The 26,021-nt window shown below is 43.7% G+C and overlaps 1 protein-coding gene across 1 annotated transcript in view; it reads right to left on the bottom strand.

Moving 5' to 3' along the window:
- Adgre1 (adhesion G protein-coupled receptor E1) overlaps positions 1 to 21,750 on the bottom strand; it is a 184,151-nt gene extending 162,401 nt beyond the window's left edge. The window contains exon 1 of the mRNA XM_045134728.1: positions 21,649 to 21,750. The gene's annotated coding sequence lies outside the window, so the exon portion shown is untranslated. The remainder of the gene's footprint in view (positions 1 to 21,648) is intronic.
- Positions 21,751 to 26,021: the final 4,271 nt, after the last annotated feature.

The following is a 26,021-nucleotide window of genomic DNA, read 5'->3' as shown; positions in this document are numbered from 1 at the left end:
TATTATCTGCTGCAGCAGAGAAGCAGGAGAGACCAAGATCTACCAGAAAGGAGGAAACCAGCCAGAATCCCGCTGAGGTGCTTACAGCTTCAACCCATACACCCACCTGGTCCAATGCTGAGTTGCAGGAGCAGAGACAAAACAAGGGGATATTGCAACCTTCTCAGTCTCCTTGCAAAGTCAAGAAAGTTGAAGAGGAGACAGCAGAGACTAGCTGAAGAACTGCTGAACAGGATACAGGTGGGACCAGTTCCAGCTGAACAGTTCCAGTAGAGCTCCAGGCTTCCTACACTCTGGAATTCCACAGCCATCAGAACCATGAACCTTCAGAGAACTCATTCAGCCCCTGGCAGCTGATCAGAACACCAGATACGCAGTACAACATAGAAGGATCAAGGTGGGAACTCAGCATTGATGAGATTGGAAGTCACCCCAAAAGGTAAATAAGAGGCCGACTTAAAAAAAAAAAAAAAAAGCAGGTACACAGCCTGTACTGGAAGTGCTAATCTCTCTTTCCATGGCAGGGCAGGTTATGGGTTACCTATTCTTGGTTGACTTTACCATTCTCAATTAAACTGCATTTGGGGGTTGACTATTGTTGCCTTTTATGCTTTCAGTTGCATAGGGCCCTTGTCTTTTTCTTCTGTCATTACTGGGGGCAGGGTCTGAGTCAGACCCAAGCTGACCTGGAACCCACTTCAGAACAGAAATCTCAACACCCCAGCTGACAGGATTAAGGGTGTAGAGCAACACATACCCTTAGGGATTTGGGCTTTATAAAGTTATCTATTTGTTTTAATCCCTATACTTGGATACTCTGTGCTGGGTTTTATTGAATATGTATATTTCTCAGTTGAATTTTAGAAATTGCCAGTAAGTAGCACCACACAGCCTACTAGAATACTTGAATGGCAGGTAAACTCAACACCTAAGATTACTTCTGCAGTTGGATTTCAGTACAAGAGTGACACTTGGCATCTTAAATTTCTACCCTGAATGTATATAAAGTTAGATTTCCATGTCTAAGAGCACTGCACTTTTGATTTAAAAAAAAGAAAAGAAGCCGGGCGTGGTGGCGCACGCCTTTAATCCCAGCACTTGGGAGGCAGAGGTAGGAGGATCGCCGAGAGTTCGAGGCCACCCTGAGACTACATAGTGAATTCCAGGTCAGCCTGAGCTAGAGTGAGACCCTACCTCGAAAAACCAAAAAAAATAAAAATAAAAAAAAAATAAAAAAAAGAAAAGAAATGACCCCCAATGAGACTATTATTAGATGAAATGCCTGAAAAAGATTTTTTAATGATTTTATCTATACTCAAAGAAATCAAAAGACTCAAAGAAAAAAAAAAGAATTAAAGAAAAAAACAAACTCCTAAAGGAATCCCAAGAGAATCCAGAAAACCAGCTTAATGAAATAAAGAGGTTATTACAAGACATGAATAAGGAAATAGAAATACTGAAGAAAAACTAGGCAGAAGTACTAACACTGAAAAACACAATAAGTCAAATAAAGATTCTGTGGAAAGTCTCATAAGTAGAATGGATGAAGGGGAGAACAGAATATCTAAACTAGAAGACCAGGTGGCACATATAATACAGTTCAACAAAGAGAAAGACAAGCTAATAGGAAGGTATGAATAGGAATTTCAAGATATACAGGACACTATGACAAGATCAAACATAAGAATTCAGAGTACAGTAAAAGGAAAGAATTTCGTTCCAAAGGCATAGTAGACATTTTCAATAAAATCATAGAAGAAAATTTTCCCAAAATTTGTAAAGAAATGCCAATGCAGATACAGGAAACTTTTAGAATACCAAACAGACAAAACCTGGAAAGAACCTCTCCTTGCCATGTTATAAATAAACCACTAAGCATAAAAACCAAAGAAAATATGTTGAAAGTAGTTAGAGAAAAAGCAAGTCACCTATAAAGGCAAGCCCACCAGAATAGCTGCAGATTACTCAACACAAACTTTGAAAGCCAGAAGGGCTTGGAATGATGTATTCCAAGTTCTGAAAGACAACAGCTGTCAACCAAGATTACATTATCCTGCAAAGATATCTATACAAATTGATGGAGAAATAAGGACATTCCACAACCAAAACAGGCTAAACGAATTTCTGACAACTAAACCAGCTCTACAGCAAACACTTGAAGGAATCCTTCACACCAAAGAGAAAGCAAAGCACACACATGAGGAAACAGAAAAAAAAAAAAAAAAAAAAAAACATACTCAAATAACAGTTAAAACAAGAAAGTAAAGGGAAATCAGGGAGCACTACAAAACAAAAAGAATGGCAAGAATAAATATATTCCTTTCAATAGTAACTGTTTCACCTTGAGAGGCCCAAACGCAAGGCCTAGTGGAACTTCCTGAGCCTAGCTAAAGTTTGGTGACCTGTCTCTGGCCAGCTAGGATTCAGCAAGATGCCTAATGGCTTCTTGCCTGCTACTTCTGCACAGGAGTTGGAATTATCATTTCAATAGTCACAGTTTACTATTGGCCCTTACCTCTCCCCCCATCTTAGAATCCCCATCTTCGTTCTCAACATTATATAGGCAACCGCCTATAATGATAAAGTGAGTTCCTGCTTCAACAAGACTCCCGACTCAGTGTGGTTTTTCTCTGGTGACTAGGAGAGGTTCTGAGTCATCCAACATTCACCCTCTTCCTCAACCCCTTGGGAGGAACCAACAGGCCTGGTCCTTCCTCAGCACTACCCGCCGGGGAGCCTGGCATCTGGCGCCCAACATGGGGCCCCAGAAACCCAGCAGACTAGTGCCCCATGAGAGGCATTCATTGAGGAGGTCAATCGGTGTGCAGGTGAGCATACCCTCATAAGTTATGAGGCAGTCTTCATATTTAATGCACTAAACTTTGCTTCTAAAACCTGCACTTGTTTGTCAACATCTCTTCATTCTCTTTCTCTTTCCTTTCACTTTTGGTTCGCAGGCAAGCTGCATCTGCAACTTTTGTACAACATGTTTACCTATCTTTTGGATCCTTGTGGTTGTGTTGTATTCGTGTGTCTGTGGGTTTCTATTGCCCTAATTTTATGGACATTTCTCTCTCAACTTTATAATATGGGACAGTCTACCTCTAAATCCAATCCTGCCTTAGAATTGCTCAGGAAACTCCTAAAGAGTAGAGGGCTTCATTTGACTGATAATTAGGCTCGACAGACCTGGGATTGCTGGCTCCATGGCTGCCTGAAGGAAATCTCTTTGATTGGGACACGTGGGATAGGGTAGAGGCCCTTGTTTGTCGGGCACATGTGGAGAAGGGTCAAATACCCCCCTCAGGGATCCTCCCTAAAATCTCAGCACTCAAGGACTGCTTACCTCCAAGGCCAACCAAGCATAAACAAAAGACAGGAAAAAGATAGTATACAGCCTGATCCAGCTACTACTCCTGGAGATACAACTTTAAAGACCCCAGAAAAGGGTACATCTTTATACTCCTCACTTGGTCACTTTGAGAGTACTCCCTGGCCTTCCGGGGAACCTTCTCCACCTCCTCCATCGACTAACCCTTTCTGGACTTCCTTGGCCCCTCCTTCATATTTGGCCACCAAGCCACCAGAAAATAAAGCTATTTTTTTATTTCCCATCAATCTAAATCCTAGGGGCAATCACCCTGCTGCCTGGTATCCATGGGAAGTTCAGGACATTAAGGAGCTTAAAAAGGCGGTCTCAGAGGATGGACCTAACTCTCCTTGGGCTGAGACCCTATTACAGGGACTTGCCCATCAACCTTGTACAACCCAAGATTGGAAAAATCTAGTCAAGGCTGTCTTGTCGGGTCCCCTATACATTAAGTGGTGTGCCTTTTTGAAAGATGAGTGCCATACACAGGCAGAATGAAACTAAAGTCAACAGCCCACTGTGCCAATAACTTTTGGGATGCTCTCTGGTACCTCTGATCAATATGCTACAGGCACTCAACAGGCAGCTATCCCTGATCCGTATAGAGATCAGATCAGGGCACTGAGCTTGGCAACATGGAAAAGGCTTGATGAGAGACCCTCTGAACCCCTCCCCCTTATGGGTATTACTCAGAAACCATCTGAGGACTTGGCTACATTTATAGATAGGGTGGGGAAAAGCCTCCAAAGAAAATTTGCCTCAGGGGCATTATGGGATCAGTTTACTGGAATGTTGGTCTGGGACAGGATGATGGCCGATCACTGCCTCGCCTGTGCGGGTCTCAAGGACAACTCCATGAGTAGCTGGATTGTAGTCACCAAGGAAATTGGCACTATCTCCCATCAGGTTAGGGCCATAGCTGCCACCCTTCAGGAAAATAAACAGAGAGACTTGGCCACTACGATCTGTGTATGACAGTTAAATCTAAAAAATCAACATGTTTTGGGGGCGAGGACAAGGGCCACTTTAAAAAGGAGTGCCCAACAAGACAAAGCCTCCTCAGCCCTTTGGGGGGATGACCAACGCCCCTTTCACCCACTTCCCTAAATGACAAAAGGGGTTTCATTGGGCTAGAGAGTGTCAATCGAAGTTTGACACAGAGGGAAAGCCTTTAAACTCCTCCCGGGGCTCCCCCCAGCCCCGTTAAATAAGGGGAAAGAGACCATCAAAGCCCACTGGACTGTCCCTCTGGTCCCCAGCCTTAGTCCCAAAATTATTTTAAATATTGGCAATAAAAAATTCAAACTTGGGCTGGAGAGATGGCTTAGCGGTTAAGCGCTTGCCTGTGAAGCCTAAGGACCCCGGTTCGAGGCTCGGTTCCCCAGGTCCCACGTTAGCCAGATGCACAAGGGGGCACACGCGTCTGGAGTTTGTTTGCAGAGGCTGGAAGCCCTGGCGCGCCCATTCTCTCTCTCTCCCTCTATCTGTCTTTCTCTCTGTGTCTGTCGCTCTCCAATAAAATTAAAAAAAAAAAATTCAAACTTCTAAGCCAGACGTGGTGGCACACACCTTTAATCCCAGCACTCGGGAGGCAGAGGTAGGTGGATTGCCATGAGTTCAAGGCCACCCTGAGACTCCGAAGTGAATTCCAGGTCAGCCTGGGATACAGTGAGACCCTACCTCAAAAAACCAAAAAAAAAAAAAAAATCAAACTTCTCATTGACACTGGAGTGGACTAAACAGTTCTGAGAAAGGAGGAAGTGCCCCCCTCCTGGCAGCTTGTGTCCAGCCCTCCTCTACTGGGAGATGGCGGGCAGTCCATCTCCTGGGAGATTACCACATGGCTCCCTTAAACTGACCCAGGTGGGGACAGGGGAAAAGTCTGTCCTCTCATGGTGACTGGGATCACTGATAACTTACTGGGACAAGATATCCTTGGAGATGCCAAGGCTTTCATCACTACTGACCATAAGGCCTTTTATAATGATTTGTTAGATAAAAAAGAATATCAAAAACAGTTTGAGGAAGGAAGGGAATGTCATCCCAGTTATAGAGATGACCCTTACTTTGAGCAACTCAGACAAAAGTACTCCAATGAGCACCCCCAATTCAAAGGGCCACTGCCCAGCCCCCCACCATTTAAAATCCAGTGGAGACCGGGGGATCCTATATGGGTTGAGCAGTGGCCTCTCCCTTCTTCTAAGTTACACCAACTCCACATACTTATTGATCAACAGTTGGAGGCTGAACATATCAGTCCCTCCACTAGTCCCTGGAACTCTCCTGTCTTTGTCATTAAAAAGCCTAATGGGTCCTGGAGATTTTTACATGATTTAAGGAAGATCAATGAATGAATGTTCCCCTTAGGAACCTCCCAGAGGGGACTCCCCTGGATCCCAGCTATTCCCAATATACACCATATTACTATCATTGACATTAAAGATTGCTTCTTCTCTATCCCTCTCCATCCAGGGGACATGGAAAAATTTGAGCTGAGCCTGGCGGCTTCCTGGTGTGCCATGGTCGGCAGACCTGCCGGGGCCGCTTTTGCCGGCCTGTGCAGGCTCTGGATGCTCTGGATCTCTTCTACTTCTCCGCTGCCGCTTCAATTTCCTATACGCCTCACTTTTTAGTAAAAGTGTGTATTTTGCTGAGTTTTTTTGGTCTTTTTCCCCCCTAGGCTGTTTTGGCGTGGTACCTACACCACCATCTTAAATGGAAGTCCTTCTGTACTTTTAACACAACTGATCCCAGTGCTCAGTGCTGCCCACCTTCTAGAATGGTTTATGTTTGTGGAGGAGGGATGGCCTATGACTTTCTGCCCACCAACTGGATGGGCCTTTGTGCCCCAGCCACCTTAATCCCAAATGTAGATATCATTCCTGGAAATGAGGTCCTCCCTATGCCCTCTTTTGATTATATCAGAAGGAGACCTATCTCCAACAACAGCTAGATTCCCTGGCTAAGGTAGTCCTACAAAACAGGGGGAGACTAGACCTACTAATGGCCAAAAAGGGAGGCATATGCTTGTTTTTACAGGAAAAATGCTGCTTTTACACCAGTAAATCTGGAATCGTCCAAGGCTCCGGGAAGACTTGGAGAGGAGGCAGCGGGACCTCCAGGACAACCCACTGTGGATGGGCTTACTTCTTACCCTACCTTCTCCCTCTACTTGGGCCCCTCCTTCTCCTTCTCCTTCTCCTTATTATTATCCTTATCCTCACTGACAGGCCTTGTGTAATTAATAAGATTACACAATTTATTCACCAACAGCTACAGGAAATAAGACTTCATCAGGTCGAAATACATTATCATAGGCTCACTACTCAGGACTCAAGCTCCTCATATGACTGACTGTCCTCATATGAGCATCCCTCCTCTGCCCTCCATCTGACCAGTGATGGGTAAGATCTCAGACAGGCTGGGACAACATAGAGAGGCCATGGAGTGGATTCTCAATGAGCTAGATACATGGTACCCAGTGACAGGTAAGATCCCCAGAGGGGGACAAACTAAGACAGGGGCCATGTTTTCCACTGTGCTCACATAGACAAAAAGGGGAGATGTTGGGCCTTGAGAGGCCTGGATGTGAGGCCTAGTGGAACTTCCTGAGCCTAGCTAAAGTTTGGTGACCTGTCTCTGGCCAGCTAGGACTCAGCAAGATGCCTAATGGCTTCTTGCCTGCTACTTCTGCACAGGAGTTGGAATTATCATTGCAATAGTCACAGTTTACTATTGGCCCTTACCTCTCCCCCCAACCTAGAATCCCCGCCTTCATTCTCAACATTATATAGGCAACCGATGTAACGATAAAGTGAGTTCCTGCTTTGACAAGACTCTTGACTCAGTGTGGTTTTACCCCGGTGACTAGGAGAGGTTCTGAGTCATCTGACATTCACCTTCTTCCTCAACCCCTTGGGAGGAACCAGCAGGCCTGGTCCTTCCTCAGCACTACCCGGTGGGGGAGCCCGGCAACTAACTCTTAATATCAGTGACCTAACTTCCCCAACCTAAAGACACAAGCTTGTAGACTGGATTAAAAGGCAGGATTCTGCAGTTTGTTGCCCCCAGGAAATTCATCTCATAATAAAAGATAGACACTGTCTTAGGGTGAAAGAATGGAAAACAATATTTCAAGCAAATGGGCCTAGCAAACAAGCAGTTGCTGCTATCCTAATATCTGATGGGATAGACTTCAAACCTATACTAGAGAGGAAAGATAAAGAAGGTCACTTACTTTATACTGATTAAAGGAACACTCCAACAGGAGGTCATTACAATTTGAAAAGTATATGAACCTAACATGGGGGCTCCTAATTTCATCAAACAAATACTAATAGACTTAAGACCACAAATAATGCCAAACACAATTGCAGTGGGTGACTTCAATACCACACTCTCATCAATTGACAGGTTATCCTGACAAAAATTAAAGAGAGACATCGGGATTAAATGATGTCATGAAACAAAGGGACCTAACAGATATCTACAGAACATTCCATCCAAATACTGTAGAATACATATTTTTCTCAGCAGCATCTGAAACGTCCTCCAAAATAGACCATATATTAGGACACAAAACAAATTTTAACAAATACAGGAAAATTGAAATAATCCCTTGCACTCTATCTGATCACAATGGGATTAAACTGCAAATCATCAATAAGAAAAACTACAGAACAAACATACAGAAATTCCTGGAGACTAAACAATACACTATTGAACAATAAAAAGGCAATTGATGAAATCAATAAATTCATAGACTAAAATGATGATGAGAATACAATATACCAAAACCGTTGGGACACAAAAAAGGAAGTCCTAAAAGGGAAGTTTATAGCTCTAAGTGCCTAGATTAAGAAATTAGAGAATTCAAAAGTAAAAGATTTAATGCTTCACCTTAAGGCCTTGGAAAAATAAGAAAAAGACAAATCAAAAATCAGTAAACAGGAAGAAATAACAAAGATTAGGACAGAAATTAATGAAATAGAAATTTTGAGAAATCCAAAGAATCAATGAAATGAAGAATTGGTTCTTTGAAAGGATAAACAAGATTGATAAACCCTTAGCAAATCTGACCAAAAGACAGAGAAAAGACAAAAATTAATGAAATTAGAGATTAAAAAGGCACCATTACAACAGATAACAAAGATATTCATAAATGATAAGGACATATTTTAAGAATATATACACCTCCAAGCCAGGCATGATAGCACATACCTTTAATCCCAGCACTTGGGAGGTAGAGGTAGGAGGACCACTGTGAGTTTGAGGCCACCTGAGACTCTGTAGTAAATTCCAGAAGAAATGGATGATTTCCTTCATTTATATGACCTACCAAAGCTAAATCAAGATGATATAAACCAGCCAGGTGTGGTGGCACACACCTTTAATCCCAGCACTCAGGAGGCAGAGGTAGGAGGATCACCGTGAGTTCGAGGCCACACTGAGACTACATAGTGAATTCCAGGTCAGCCTGAGCCACAGTGAGACCCTACCTCAAAAAAAAAAAAAAAAAGATGAGATAAACCAGGCTGATAGATGGCTTAGCAGTTAGGCACATGCCTGCAAAACCTGCAGCCCAAGTTTGATTCTCCAGGTCCCACATAAGCTAGATGCATATGGTGGCACATGTGTCTGGAGTTTGTTTGCAGTGGCTGGAGGCCCTGGCATACCCATTCTCCCTCTCTCTCTCTCTAATAAATAAATAAATAATTTTTTTAAAAGATGAGATAAACCATTTACATAGACCTATGACAAATACAAAGCTGGACATGGTGGTGCACACCTTTAATCCAAGCACTCCGGAGGCAGAGGTAGGAGGATTGCCATGAGTTTGAGGCCACCCTGAGAATACGAAGTGACTTCCAGGTCAGCCGGGGCTAGAGTGAGACCCTATCTCAGAAAAAAAATAGATCTATAACAAGTATGGAGATCCAAGTAATTATAAAAAGTCTCCCAACTAAAAAAAGTCCAGGCCCAGATGGATTCACTGGTAAATTTTACTAGACCTTCATTGAAGAACTAACATCAACGCTTCTCAAACTTTTCCATAAAGTAGAAAAGAAAGGAATTCTACTGAATTCCTACAAAACCAGCATCGCTCTGATACCAAAAACAAAGATAGAACAAAAAAAGACAATTACAGACCAATCTCCCTCATGAACATAGATGGAAAAATTCTCAACAAAATACTGGCAAGCAGAACACAAGAATATATCAAAAAGATCATTCACCCCAAACAAGTAGACTTCATCCCAGAGATGCAGCGATGGTTCAACATTTGCAAATCGATAAATATAACACACTACATAAATGGGCTAAAGGACAAAAAAAAATCACATGATCATCTCAATAGATGCAGAAAAGGCATTTGACAAAATCTAACATTCCTTCATGGTAAAAGTCCTACAGAAACTTGGAATAGAAGGAACATATCTCAACATAATAAAAGCTATTTATAACAAACCTACAGCCAACATAAAACTAAATGGGGGAAAACTTGAAGCTTTTCCACTAAAATCAGGAATAAGATGAGGGTGTCCACTGTCTTCACTCTTATTTAATATAGTACTGGAAGTCTTAGCTATATCATTAAGACAAGAGACACTCATAAAAGAAATATAAGTTGGAAGGGAAAAGATCAAATTATCATTATTTGCAGATAATATGATTCTATACATAAAGGGCCCTAGCAACTCTACCAGCAAACTGTTAGAACTGATTTTAGCAATATAGCAGGATACAAAATAAATACACAGAAATCAATAGCTTTTCTGTATACTAACAACAAACATACAGAAGATGAAATCCAGGAACCACTCATATGCACAATTTCTTCAAAAGAAAAAGTACCTTTGAATAAATCTAACCAAGGAATTAAGGATCTCTACAATGAGAACTTTAAAACACTCAAGTAAGAAATTGCAGAAGACACTAGGAAGTGGAAAGATATCCCATGTTCTTGAATTAGAATAATGGATATTGGGAAAATGTCAATCTTACCAAAAGCAATCTACACTTTTAATGCAATCCCTGTTAAAATTCCAATGGCATTCTTCATGAAAATAGAAAAAAAAATCCTGAAATTCATTTGGAAGTACAAAAATAACCTCAAATAGCCAATACAAATTTTAGCAATAAAAACAAAGCTGGCAGTATACCCGATTTTAAGCTATATTACAAAGCTTGTGCTGGAGAGATGGCTTAGCGGTTAAGCACTTGCCTGAGAAGGCTAAGGACCCTGGTTTGAGGCTCCACTCCCCAGGATCCATGTTAGCCAGAAGTACAAGGGGGTGCATGTGTCTGGAGTTCATTTGCAGTGGCTGGAAGCCTTGGTGTGCCCATTCTCTCCCCCCACCCCATCTTTCTCTCTGTGTCTTTTGCTCTCAAACAAATAAACAAAAAATTTTTAAGACAAAGCTATAGTAACCAAAACAGCATGGTACTGACACAAAGACAGATATGTAGATGAATAGAACAGAATATAGGACCCAGCTGTTAATATAGGCAGCTACAGCCATCTGATTTTTGACAAAAATGCCAAAAAATCACTGGAGAAAAGACAGACTCTTCAACAAGTGGTGCTGGGAAAATTGGATATCTATATGTAGAAAGATGAAAATAGATCCTTGTCTTGCTCCATGCACAAGAATCAAGTCCAAGTGGATCAGGGACCTTAATGTCAGACTGGAAATTCTGAAACAGCTAGAGGAAAAAGTAGCAGAAACCCATCAGTATATTGGGTTAGGCAATGACTTTCTGAATATAATCCCAGTTGTTCAGGAAATAAAACCACTAATCAACCACTGGGATCTCATGAAATTACAAAGCTTTTGTTCAGCAAAGGACACTGAATAGAGCAAAGAGACGACCTACAGAATGGGAGAAAATCTTTGCCAGCTACACATCTGACAGAGGATTAATATCCAGAATGTACAAAGAACTCAAAAAACTAAACAATAAGAAATCAAAAAAGCCAGACATGGTGGTGCACACCTTTAATCCCAGCACTCAGGAGGCAGATTTAGGAGGATTGCTGTGAGTTTGAGGCCACCCTGAGACTACATAGTGAATTCCAGGCCAGCCTGAGCTAGAGTGAGACCCTACCTTGAAAAACCAAAGAAAGAAAGAAAGAAAAATAGGAGGGAAGGAAAGAAGAAAGAAATCAAACAACCCAATTAAAAATTGGTCTATGGAACTGTAGCAAACAGCTTCAGGTTCACTGAGATGAACTTTCAGACCAGGCACAGTTAAGGAGGAAGGGATTTATTGAAGCTTACAGATCCAGGGGAAGTTCCATAATGGCAGAAGAAGCTGGCCTGCCTTCACAGGCCCAAGCAGACAGAGAGAGAAGTACATGCCTAAAGGTCAAAAGCCACAGCACACTTCAGGAACTCCAGCTAGGCACACTTTACATATGTTTAGATTGAAATCTGAAACCCACCACCACACCTTAAGATCACCCAGTGACATTGTCTCCAGCCAGGTAGCCAGCAGATGCAAACTACAAACAATAAAGAACTGAATATATTGGGGGGGGGCATCTATTCTATTCAAACCACCACAGGAACTCAATAGAGAATTCTCAAAAGAAGAAATACAGATGGCATATAGACATCTAAAAAAGTGTTCTACATCCTTAGCCATCACATAAATGAAAATTAAAACTACCTTGAGGGACTGGAGACTGCGAAACCTGGGACCCAGGTTCAATTCTCCAGGACCCATGTAAGACAGATGATGCACAAGAGGCACATGCATCTAGAGTTTGTCTGCAGTGGCTATAGGCTGTGATGTGCCCATTGTCTCTCTCTTCTCCTCTCTCTCTCTCTCTCTCTCTCTCTCTCTCTCTCTCTCTCCCCCCCCCTTGCAAATAAGTAAATAAATATAAATATAAATAAATTATTTTAAAAAACTACTTTGAGATTCCATCTCATTCCTGTCAAAATAATTGCCATAAAGAAAACAAATGACAGGAATTTCTGGCCAAGATGGCGACCGCCTAGCTGCACTGCAAATCCCAGGGAAAGAAAGGCAAGACATTAAGGGTTTTCTGTGTCTTCTTGTCAGTGGGAGGGCACTGGGGGGGAGGGGGGAACAGGGAATTGCGGATGCCCTCGCTGGCGGGTAGACCACCCCTCCCACCAAATAGCCGCCGCACCCCACCGCCTTGGCTGCCGCCACTGCTGCTGCACTCCTATTGCATGCCAATCATGTGCAAATCACACGCCAATCGATCCCTGTGTGCGGAAGTTTAAACTGTTCTGCACACTTGCCCACATTACTGCTCCTGCTGCTGCACGTTCAGCAAGCCCAGTCCCACAGCAACTGCCACACAAGCCCAGACTGTGTCTCTCGCTTGTGCCAGCTCAGGTGCCATCCCCTACCTGTCAACTGTGCTGGCCATCCCCCATTCTCCTGTGGCGAGGGGGGCGCAGACTGTTTCCCGGTCCCAGTGTCCCCAGCCAGAGTTTGGACTGCTTCAGGGCTTGGTACCTCAGTCACCCTCCAAGCTCGAACGCAGGCAGCTTTGGCACATTTCCACTTGAGAAATCAGGCAACTTTGGTGCCCCTCCCAGGCAGTAGATAGGTGGATTTGGCAAGTGGGAGCCAAAGCCCAGGCTGCTTGACAACTGCCCCAGGCTGCCTCAGATTCCCATTGCACTAGAGCCCAGGCTGATCCACCCACCTACCTGCCCATACACTGTCATGGGCAGACCACAGCACAAAAGAAATAAGATGAAAAATCAAATGCAATAAAATCCAGTTAGATCACCCAGTCCTACAATGAATACATCTAATCAAAACAAAGAAGAGTCATTAGGATCAGAACATCAAATGGAAGCTATGAGCAATGCAACCCTGACCAACCTACTGGTAGAACTTGCAGGAAAGCAACAAAGGACCAATAATCATGTGGATGCTACCATCACTGAGGTAGAATAAATTGATAAGAGATTGAAAGGAGTTCAAAGAGAATTAACAGATTTGAGGGAGAATGAAAAAAAAAGAGGACCTTAAAAATCAGTTGGTCATACTAAATGAAGACATAAAGAAATGCAAGGATGAATTCCAAGAATCATCAAGAAACTCAGAAAATGATGTGAAAAGAGAGCTTGACAGAGCAATGGAAATGATACATAGAAAAGTAGTAGAAAATGCAAACTTAATTGAACAAGTCCAAAACTCTCTAGAGGCTCTCAAGAATAGAGTCAGCGAAGTGGAGGATAGAAACTCTGATCTGGAAGACAAGATGGAAGAAACAGTTCTAGAGTTCAAAAATTTCAGTAAGTTCAAAAGTTCCTGTGAACAGAAGATGAAGGAATTGTGGGATACACTTAAACGTCCTAATGTCAGAATCATTGGAATACCAGAAGGAGAATTTCAGACCAAAAGCTTGGAGAACTTATTTAACAAAATAATTGAAGAAAACTTCCCCAGTCTCTTAAAAGAAAGGCCAATCAAGATACAAGAAGCCGGGCTGGAGAGATGGCTTAGCAGTTAAGCGTTTGCCTGTGAAGCCTAAGGATGCCGGTTCGAGGCTCGATTCCCCAGGACCCACATTAGCCAGATGCACAAGGGGGAGCATGCATCTGGAGTTCGTTTGCAGTGGCTGGAGGCCCTGGCATGCCCATTCTCTCTCTTTCTCTCTACCTGCCTCCTTCTCTGTCTGTCACTTTGAAATAAGTAAATAAAGATAAACAAAAAAAAAATTCAAAAAAAAAAAAAAAGATACAAGAAGCCAACAGAACTCCAAACAGACTGGACCAAAGGAGATATTCTCCAAGACATATTATCATTAAGACTTTAAATATTGACACAAAAGAGAAAATCCTAAAAGCAGCTAGGGAAAAACAGCACACCACTTTCAAAGGTAACCCTATCAGAATTACCTCGGACTTTTCAATGGAAACCCTGAAAGCTAGAAGGGCCTGGAATGAAACTCTCCAAAGTCTAAGAACCTATGGCTTCCAAGCCAAACTACTCTACCCAGCAAAAGTATCCCTCATAATAGATGGTGAAAGAAAAACTTTCCATGACAAAACTCAGCTTTACAATTATATCAACACAAAACCAAACCTACAGAGAGTATTTCAGAAAATTCTCCACAGAGAAGAAACAAATAACCAAACTCAAATGCCTACAAGAAGCAGATCACAATAACCAAAATCAGAATAGGCACAAAAAAACTTCAAAGCCCATGAAAACACCAACACACATCTACCATCACAATATGGCAGGGATCAGATCAAATCTCACAGTCATTACCCTAAATATTAATGCCCTTAATTCACCCATTAAGAGACATAAGCTAACAGGATGGATCAAAAAATTAGACCCCTCAATCTGCTGCCTTCAAGAAACCCACCTTACCACTAAAGACAGAAACCTCCTTAGGGTGAAAGGGTGGAAAACAATATTCCAAGCAAATGGGAATAAGAAACAAGCAGGTGTAGCTATATTAATATCAGATAAAGTTGACTTCAAACCAAAAACAATCAAAAAAGACAAAGAAGGCTACTTCCTACTTATCAAGGGAATGATACATCAAGAGGATATTACAACCATAAATCTGTATGCACCAAACACAGGGGCACCACAGTTCATAAAACAAAACCTACTTGACAATAAAACAGAAATAACCACTAACACAATCATAGCTGGGGACTTCAATATACCATTATCAGTAATAGATCATCCAAACAGAAACTCAACAGGGAAGTAAAAGAACACAACAAAACCATTAATCACTTAGACCTAACGGACATCTACAGAACTTTCCATCCCGAATCCACAGACTACACATTCTTCTCAGCAGCAAATGGAACATTCTCCAAAATAGACCATATACTCGGTCACAAAGACTGCCTCCACATATTTCGGAAAATTGACATAATTCCCTGCATTATATCAGATCACAATGCTACATTGCTAGAAATCAACAACAAAAGACTTGCCAAGAATCCCAACAGCACCTGGAAACTGAACAGCACACTTTGAAACAATAAATGGATAGCTGATGAAATAAAAAATGAAATTGAAAAATTCCTGGAATTGAATGACAATGAGAACACATCATACCAAAACTTATGGGACACAATGAAGGCAGTCCTCAGGAGAAAATTCATAGCACTCAATGCCTTCATAAAAAAAGACAGAAAGATCCTAAATCAATAACCTAACCATCCACCTAAAGGCACTGGGAAAACAAGAAAAATGCAACCCAAAGAGCTCCAAAAGGAAAGAAATAATTAAAATCAGAGCAGAAATTAACGAATTGGAAAGCAAGGAAACAATTAAGACAATTGACAAAACAAAGAGCTGGTTCTTTGAAAAAATAAACAAGATTGACAAACCCCTGGCCAATTTCATCAAGCAAAAAAAAGGAGAAGCTTCAAATTAACAAAATTCAAAATGAAAAAGGAGAGATCACAACAGAAATAAGTGAAATTGGAAGAATCATCAGGACTTATTTCAAAAACCTCTACTCTACAAAACTGGATAATGTGGAGGAGATGGATAAATTCCTGGATGCATACCATCTACCAAAGCTAAACTCAGAGCAAATTAATCACCTCAATGAACCCATCACACTCATGGAGATTGAAAAAGTAATAAAAAACCTCCCCAAAAAGAAGAGCCCAGGAACAGATGGCTTCTCAGCTGAGTTCTATCAAACCTTCATGTAAGAACTCAAACCAATCTTCCTACAACTGTGCCACACAATTGAAGAACAGAGAAAGCTTCCCAACTCCTTTTATGAAGCTAGTATCACCCTAATTCCAAAACCAGGCAGAGATGCCACAAGAAAAGGAAAATACAGGCCTATTTCCCTAATGAACTTAGATGCAAAGATCCTGAACAAAAACCTCACAAACCAAATCCAACAACACATCAAAAGCATTATCCACCATGACCAAGTGGGATTCATCCCAGGAACACATGGGTGGTTCTGTCAATGTAATACACCACATAAACAAGGTTAAACATAAAAACCACATGATCATTTTGATAGATGCAGAAAAGGTCTTTGACAAGATACAACAGCACTTCATGATCAAAACATTGGAGAGAACTGGCATGGTTGGTTCATATCTTAACAAAATGAAGAAAATATAGAACATTCCAAAGGCCCAAATAATTCTTAATGGAGAGAGACTGGAGGAATTCCCATTAAGATCAGGAACAAGACAGGGTTGTCTTCTCTCACCTCTTCTTTTTAATATAGCACTGGAAGTCCTAGCTCAACCAATAAGTCAGGAGAAGGAAATAAAAGGGATACAATTTGGAAAGGAAGAAGTTAAGTTAGCTCTGTTCACTGATGACATGATGGTATATGTAAGAGACCCGAGAGACTCCATCCCAAAACTCCTGAAGGTGATTAACTCCTATAGCAAATTAGCAGGATACAAAATCAAGGCACAAAAATCAGTAGCATTTCTATATGCAAATGACAAATATACAGAGAAAGAAATAAGGGACATAGTCCCATTTTCAACAGCAACAAAAAAAATAAAAAACCTTGGCATAACATTAACCAAGGAAGTGAAAGATCTATACAACGAAAACATAAAAACACTCAAAAAAGAAATTGAGGAGACTTGAGAAAATGGAAAGATCTCCCATGTTCCTGGATAGGCATAATTAACATTGTGAAGATGACAATCCTACCAAAGGCAATATATAGATTTAACACAATTCCAATTAAAATCCCTACAGTGTTCTTCACAGAGATAGAAAAAATGATCTCAAATTTCATATGGAAAGGCAGAGGCCTTGCATATCCAAACATATCCTCAGCAAAAGAAATACCTCTGGTGGCATCACCATACCTGATCTAAAGCTAGATTACAAAGCCATAGTAATAAAAACAGCATGGTACTGGCATAAAAACAGGAGTATAGACCAATGGAATAGACTTGAGGACCCGGACTTTGGGTCAAGCAACTATAGCTACTTGATGTTCGACAAAGGCCCGAACAATATAGGCTGGAAAAAAGACCACATCTTCAAACAAATGGTGCTGGACAAAATGGATAACCACATGCAGGAAACTGAAACTTGATCCACACATTTCATCATGCACTACACTCAAATCCAAATGGATCAAAGACCTCAATATAAGACCAGAAACTCAAATACTACTGGAAGAAAATTTAGGAAGTACTTTCCATAATATAGGAATGGAAAAAGACTTCCTGAACAAAACCCCAGTAGCTCATGATCTTAAAAAGTCACTCAACCAAAGGGATCACATGAAGCTGAAGAGTTTCTTTACAGACAAGCATACAATAAGCAAAGCCAATAGATTACCCACAGAATGGGATAAAATATTTGCGGGTTATCCAACTGACAGAGGCCTAATCTCTAGAATCTACAAAGAACTCAAAACTCTAAACAGTAAGAAGTCAAACACCCCACTCACAAAATGGGGCAAAGAGCTGAACAGGCAGTTCACAGAGGAAGAAACACAAATGGCAAACGCACACTTAAGAAAATGTTCATCATCCCTAATCATCAGAGAAATGCAAATTAAAACAACTATGAGATTCCACCTTACCCCAATAAGTATAGCAAACATCAAAAAATCAAATGAAAATAAATGCTGACGAGGATGTGGAGAAGTAGGAACACTCATCCACTATTGGTGGGAATGTAGGATGTTACAACCACTTTGGAAAGCAATATGGAGACTCCTGAAAAAGCTGACTATAGAGACACCAACAGACCCAGTTATTCCCTTACTGGGCATCTACCCTAAAACCTTCAAACCACAGGCCAGAGATTTGCTCAACCATGTTTGTAGTGGCTCAATTCATAATAGCTAAAAGCTGGAAACAATCCAGATGTCCATCACTAGAAGAATGGATAACTAAGATGTGGTATTTCTACACAATGGAATTCTATACAGCAGTAAGAAAAAATGACACAAAGAAATTTGAGGGAAAATGGTTGAACCTGGAACAGATCATTCTCAGTGAACTTATCCAATCACAGAAAAAAAATCTTGGGCTGCAAGTCACTGAGAAATCAAGCTGGAGCTGAGTTGGAAACCTCCTCCCTGTGGACCAGCTATGAGATGGCTGGAATAAGCTGCCCTGAATGCAGCCCTTTGGGAAAGAGAAGCCATTAATGCTGTCAAACAGCAGTGAACCCTGCAAACCCTAAGATTGGCCAGCCATGCCAAATGGTGCAATGGTGGCATGTCTATTAGAGGAGAAACCAACACTCTCTGATTATACTAGAGGCCCGCTCCATGGGAGGGAATACACGCCTGGTACAGGATGGGGAGGTCACAAGCCCTAGGGGTGTAACAGCTGCTGTTATCTGGCTAAATGTATATATTATGCCCACCAAACTGTCCTGTAAGCACTTTTTAAAATGTTTATACCCATTTATTAATGCTACTTTCACTTTTGGTTAGAGAAGCTTCTTTTCAGATGGTGGTGACCACTAGAGTGACTCAAAACTCACCATAATGCTGAGAAGTGACAGTAGAGTGTTCAGTAGGACATCTCTATCCTCCAAGGCTCAGGGTCCATTGCAGAAGAGGTGACAGAAAGAATGTAAGAGCCAAAGGAAGGATAGGACTGCTTATGATGCAATCTTCCAAACGCAAAATGGCCTTGATATCCATGACCTCATAGTGCCTGAAACTACCTACATAAGACCTTCATAACAGAAGGAAAAGATGATGAGATCAAAATAAAAGAGAGACTAATTGGAAATGGGAGGGGATTCGATGGAGAGTGGATTGGAGAGGGAGGATGGGCGTAGAGGGAAGGAATTATCTTGGTTTTATTGTCCGTGGAAGCTGTCCATAAAAATATAAACTAATAAATGTGTTGTATTCTTTATAGTTGATGGTAGTGAAATTTGGATATCCTCACCACAAAAAAAAAATGTGCATGTGAGACTATGTTCAATTTGAGTAGATTCATTTAGCATTCCACTATGTCTACTAGGTATGCAATGCATACTTTTCGCATTAGTAACAAAATCCCTGCAAAATCAGCTTGATGGAAGTAGCTGGTCACTCTGTGTCCACAGCCAGGAGGCAGAGAGAGGTGAAAGCAGGTGCTCTGCTACCTTTCTCTCCACTCAATCTGGAAGCTCAGCCCGCGGATGGTGCCACTCCCCACTAACATCGCTCTTCTGGCTGCAGTTGACGTCAACCAGAAGCTCCTCGCAGTCGTGGCTCGATATTTGCTTCTTGGGCCATTCTAGATTCTGTCAAGTTGATAATCAAGATTACCCATCACATATATGAGTTTCAACACATTATAGTGCTTGCTTTTGTTTTTGTTGCTGCTGTTGTTGTTTGGGGGGCGGTTATTAGTTTGTTTTGTTTTCTGAGACAGAGTCTCAAATGCCTGATCTTCCTTCCTTAACTTCCTGAGTGCTGGGATTATACTGTGAACTACCATATCCAGTTTAGCCTATGCACCTGAGATCTACAGGGAATGAATGGCTCCATAGCCCCCAGTAGGTGCCACAATACCAAACCCCCAGATGCTGAAGTCCCACATGTGCAATGATACAGCTCGTTCCAGCAGACATCACAGCAAAAACACCAAAAAAAAAAAAAGCGTGTTCCAAAATAGGTATATGCATGGTTTATCCCCGTTGTCAATGTGACAAGACTTGGAATCATCATGGAAGCACAGGCCTATGAGAGATAGTTTTCCTTAAGCTAATTGAGGTAGGAAGACCCACCTAACTGTGGCTGGCACCATCCCATGGGCTCAGGACCTGGACTGAATAAAAAGGAGAGAGCTAACTGAGCACCAGTATTCATAGCTCTCTGCTTCCTCACTGCGGACGCAAGGTGACCAGTTACCACATGACTCTGAACACCTGATGCCTGTACTGTCGGGGGACAATGACAAAGAACCAAGCTGTGCATATATTCAATACAGACACAGCTGGTCCAAATATTTGCTTCCTGTGCTTAGATGAAACCTCAGATGCAGGCTATGTGCATAGAGAAGACTCATTGGCAGACACCATGCACACGTGTTTAGTCCCAGCACTCAGGAGGCAGAGGTAGGAGCATCACTGAGTTTGAAGCTAGCCTGAGCTACAGAGTGAGTTCCAGGTCAGCCTTTGCTAGATTGAGACTATACCTGGAAAAAAACAAACGACCCACTCATACATTTTATTTCTCTCTCTCTCTCTCTCTCTCTCTCTCTCTCTCTCTCTCTGTGTGTGTGTGTGTGTGTGTGTGTGTGTGTGTGTGTGTGTGTGTGTGTGTGTGTGTGTGTGTGTTTCTGAGGACTGAACTCAAGGCCCCTCACATGCTTTCACGTGTGTCCTACCACTCAGCTCTAACACCAGGCCTCTTTTTACTTAGAACTCAGAAGAGACATAAGTCACTAAGTTACCCAGGCAGATTTTGAACCTGCAGTCCTCCTGATTCAGCATCCTGAATAGCTGGGATGATGGATTTGTAGCACCAGGTCTGACTTACTTGTAAGATTTTTTTTTTTTTTTTTTTTTTGAGGATAGCCTTGAACTCCTTATCCTCCTGCCTCTGCCTCCCTCATGCTGGGATGACAGGTGTCCGCCAGCACACCAGGTTCATGTCGTGTTGGCGATGGAACCCAGGACTTTGGGCATGCTAGGAAAGCGCTCTACTCACTTGATCACGGCCTCATCCCCTTACATGTCAGTTTACAAATCAAAACTGAAAAAGACACTCTTTTTACCCAGAAAAGTGTTCTGCTTTTGAGCTAATATCTAAGTGACTCTGGCAGAAACCACATCCTTACTCAGCAGCTGCCGTCACCCTTTCTTGCTCTGGGACGCCAGTGAGCCCAGAGGAAGTGGCTCATGGAAATGAACGTCCTGTGGGTACCCTAAGACTCTACCCAGTGCCTGGCAGCCTGGTGTTGGCTCTTGCCTTTGCTATGTGGATTGAAATGATACAAGGGACTGGGAAGATAGCTAGGGGACAAAACATTTGCCCCCCTACACGGGTGAGGATCTCAATTCAGATCCCCAGAACCCATGTGAGGCCAAGCACATGGAGACAGAATCCCCCGGAGCCCACAAGTCAACCATCCTGGTGAACCCAGCGGTAAACAGGGAGAGATCCTGCCTCAAATAAGGTGGAGGTCGAGGATTGATATTCGAGGTTATCCTCTGACCTCCACACGCATGTCTCAACACACACACACACACACACACACACACACACACACACACACACACACGGAAGGGAAAGAAGAGGAAAAAAGAGAAGAGAAATGGAGGCCTTGCACGCCGAGAGTTACCTCAGTGAGTCGTAATGAGGATGTTGACAACAGTGCTGTGCCAACCCTACTAAGGACATCGCCGCACCTCAGCGTGCCCCGAGCCCGCGCTGCAAGCCGCATCCTCTGAGCCCTCCGCGCCGCGCGGGATGCAGGTGCCACGCTGGCGGCGGCCACCAGATGGCAGCGCAGGGCTCCGGATGCGTGCCGGGGGCCTGGGGACAGAACTCCCGCTCCCTGAAGCTCCTGCGCTGCCTGCCGGATTCCTGAGGACGAGCTTCTGGAATGAACTGTGCACGTGCGATGCTGTGGAAGATGTGAAGTCAGCCCGACTGACCACCGCTTGGAATTCCACCGTCAAGGAGTCACCCCTTTGGAGGACGAACCGTCCGGGTGCGGGCGGGGCTCGCGGGGCTCCGCCCCTCCCCAGGAGTTGGGGTAACGGGCAGCGGATGGTTGCTGGGGGAGGGGCAGGTGGTCACCCTCTGCAGCCGGCGCACAGCCGTCGTCTGTCAGCCAACCTGGCAAATCCCTTTTATAACCCAGTCGTTCCATCCGCTGCGTTCCTTAGGGCAACCCGACTCATCACTCCCGTGGAAGTTACCAGAGATAAAATAAGTTGGAAGGCCCTTCAGACCACAATAAAGGGGCTCTCACCTACTCTATACCCCTCCGCCTTCTCAAAGATACGACGCCCTGTGTGGCCCCGCTAGAAGGCTGAGTGGACATGGAGCCTCCGGTGCAAAGCCAGGATCCCCGGGTCCTTTCTGGTAGCCAGCCTGAGCCCGCAGACAGGGTTACAGGCCGGCGCGCACAAGAACAAACGCGCACGTCTGCCTGCAGGCTCTCTTCCAGCCTCCCTCGCGTCTCTATTGAGCGGGGTCATTACTTACACCTTCCGGCAGGGGGCAACCGTGCCTTTAACTTGGTGCTGTCAGCCCTAGGTTTGTCGGTCGGTCTGTCTGCCTCAGACAGCGCCTACCTGCTGTATTTGAAGTCTGTTTCATATTTCACATGTCATCCTCAGCTGTGTTTTTAAGTTCCCAGGGCAGCTTCAGGAGTGAGTGTGTTTGAGGGTGTCTGCCTGCCTGTCCCATGTGTATGCAGGCGCCTCTGAGTATTTTTCTTTAATTTTTATTTATTTGAAAGAAAAATATGAATGAACAGACCCTCCAGGACCTCTAGCAACTGAAAACAACTCCAGACACATGCACCACTTTATGCATCTGGCTTACATGGGTACTGGGGAATCGAACCCTGGTTTCAGGCTTTGCAAAGAAGTACCTTTAACCCCTGAGCCATCTCTCCAACCTTTTGAGTGTTTTTTGAGTGTCATCTCTCCATGTGTGAGCCAGCTTGCCCCAGGAGTCCCAACTTCGCCTCCCCAGCACTGGGATTACAGGTGTGCCACCATGCTGCCTGGCACTTGTCACGTATGTGGGTGCTGGGGATCAGAAGTCAGGCCCCTGTGCTTGCACAGCAAGCACTTTACTGACTGAGCCATGGCCCCACATCTCTCTATGTTCCTGTTGGCCACTGTATTAGCCACTGTTGCAGTCAGGTTCACATTGCTGATAGAAATCACCGGACCAAGAGCAACTTGTGGGGGGAGGGGGAAGAGGTTTATTTTGGCTTACAGGCTCCAAGGGGAAGCTCCGTGATAGCAGGGGGAAACGATGGCATGGGCAGAGGGTGGACATCACCCCTGGCCAACGTAAGGTGGACAATAGCAACAGGAGAGTGTGCCAAACACTGGCATGGGGAAACTGGCTGTAACACCCATAAGCCCGCCCACCATAGTCACTTTTCTAGTTGCTGCCACAAAACTCCTAACAGGGAGGGAAGAAGGATTTATGTTGGCTTACTCTTTGAGATTACAGTCCATTGTGGTGGACAAGGCAGCAGGAGCGTGAGGCAACTGGTCACCTTGCGTCCACAGTCAGGAAGGAGAAGGCGATGGACGCTGGTGCTCAGCTCGCTTCTCCGTTTTAGTTCATCCAGGACCCCTGCCCCAGGCAAGGTGCTGTATACAGTTAGGGTGGGCCTTCCCACCTCCCCTAACCTACTACAGAGGCTCCCTCACAAGCATGCCCAGGTGATTCTAGAGCCTGTCGGGGTTACTGTATTAACTATCACAGCTGTTTGTTTGCCTGTTGCAATGGACAAGTATTCTCGGCTTGTCTGGATTTGTGTCCACCATGGGATGCAGGAAGGGAAACTAACAAGCTTTTCGTGTATATTACTTTAAGGCTGTGCTTGTTTTGTTTTCTTGTGGCCACCTTTGTGCTTTCTTTGGCTTGTTGTGTGCATGAGTATTTCTATGAGTATTTTGTGTACTGTGTGACTGTTGTGTTGGTTAAATTACATTGGCTCCCCCAAGACATCACATGCTAAAGTCCTAATGCCAGGATGGAGAGGTGGCTTAGTAGGTTAAGGCACTTGCCTGCAAAGCCTAAGGACCCAAGTTCAATTCCCCAGTATCCACATAAGCCAGATGCACAAGGTGGCGCATGCATCTACAGTTTGCAGTGGCTAGAAGCCCTTTGCCCACTTTTCTCTCTGTCTGTCTCTTTCTCTCTCCTTCCCTCCCCCCCCATAAATGAATAAACAAATTTTTTTAATCCTATTGTCCATACCTCAGATTGTGACTCTGGCATTTTTCCAAATACAGTCTCTTCCCACATAAGGATCACACCTCTTCACCAGTTGATGTCACTCTTGGTCACTGAAATGTGAGGGGAAGTGAGCTGCTCTCTAGCAGAAATGCTTAATTTTTAAAATACTTTTATTCATCTATTTGAGAGAGACAGGAAAAGAAAGGCAGAAAGTATGGGCATGACAGATCCTCCTGCTACTGCAAATGAACTCCAGACACATGCTCCACTCTGTGCATCTGACTTTATGTGGGTGCTGGAGAACCAAACCTGGACCAAGATGCTTTATAAGCAAGCACCTTTCGCCACCGAGCCATCTCTCCAACCCCCAAAATGCTTGTTAAGTGAACCTCTGTCCATCTATTTATTTTTCCTTTCCTTCAGCCACTAGCCTGGTGTTTCTTGACCCTGCAATAACTCACAGAGCACTACTTCTTTGGTACCTGCTCCTTCCAGAAGCTTCCCTGATTCTGGGATATAGAGTCATTTGCAGCAGTCTTAGCTCAAGGTGACTCATACAAGCTTCCGCTGGGCTGAGGCTTAAAGATCACGTGAGCACCATATTGGGACAAAATACCAGACCAGACACAGCTTAGTGAAGGCAAGAGACTGTTTTGCCTTAGGGTTCCAGAGAGTGGGTCTATCATGGAGGGGAAGCATGGCAGAAGCTGGCTCACTTCAGTCAGCAGAGAGAAAGAACCACAGTGAGGGCCAGAGTGTAACACTTCAAGGCTACCCCCAGTGACACATTTCCTTCAGCAAGGCTCTGCTTTCTAAAGCTTCCACAACCTTCTAGAACAGCACCACCAATTTGGAATTAGGTATTCAAGTGCATGATGCTCTGGGGGCCCATTTTACATTCAATCCACCACACCTGCAATGGGACATGGTGGTCTGTGGGCCTTGGTTGACCCACAGACGTGGAGCCAACCAGACAGACTGTGCCATGGTCCCCGTCAGCCACTAGACTTGGGTTAAGAGGGTATCCTCATCCATTTCAACATTTGTTAGAATAAAGACATGGTCACTTTAAGAGTGTCCCACACAAGCCTATCTTTAATTTCTCAGCATCTGATGTCTTCCTGTGAGGAGGGGCAGAGTGGCTGTGGAACAGGCCTCCTTGGAGAGTCCTTGAAGAGCCAGAAGCTTCCCTGTATCCACTCTCTCCCCCATTGCCTCCACCACATGTCTCACACAGCCTGTGCCCAGACATACCCCTTCCTCCCCCCAAACACATCAAAGGGGACACCTCACTGTCCCTTGGAGCTAAAGCCCTTCCTTCTTCCTTCTCTGGCTTTGGTGACCCTGTCATGCCTTCCATGGCATCCTAACTCCCTTCATTCCTGGGATGCCCAAGGCTCACAGTCATTCTCTCTAACAGCCCCTCCCAGGGCTTCACCAGGTTCCCAATGGCATGGTGCCATTGTGCTCCTGGTGAGGCACCAAAGCCAAGTGGTTCATCCATCTCAGTGCCTCCCATGGAGCCCCCTTTCCCTTTCGAAATCTATCAACAACGAATCCGTGCTTCCCTGGTTCAGAGAAGTGCAAATTCTCCAAATTTTACTGAGAATTTTCCAGGTCAGAGATGGCCCCATAATCTCCCTGGTATCTTGGCTACTGTGTTTCGCTGTTCACAAAGCCAGTAGTGATGTCATTGTCAGGAAGAGACATGGAATACCCCTACCACATGCCAGCCAGCATTGCCTGCTCACTGTGGTGGTGGTTTCCTAGTTATTTAAA

Source organism: Jaculus jaculus, chromosome 15 (assembly GCF_020740685.1).
Source record: "Jaculus jaculus isolate mJacJac1 chromosome 15, mJacJac1.mat.Y.cur, whole genome shotgun sequence".
NCBI classification, from domain to species: Eukaryota; Metazoa; Chordata; class Mammalia; order Rodentia; family Dipodidae; genus Jaculus; species Jaculus jaculus.
This window is presented reverse-complemented; position numbering and strand designations above follow the sequence as displayed.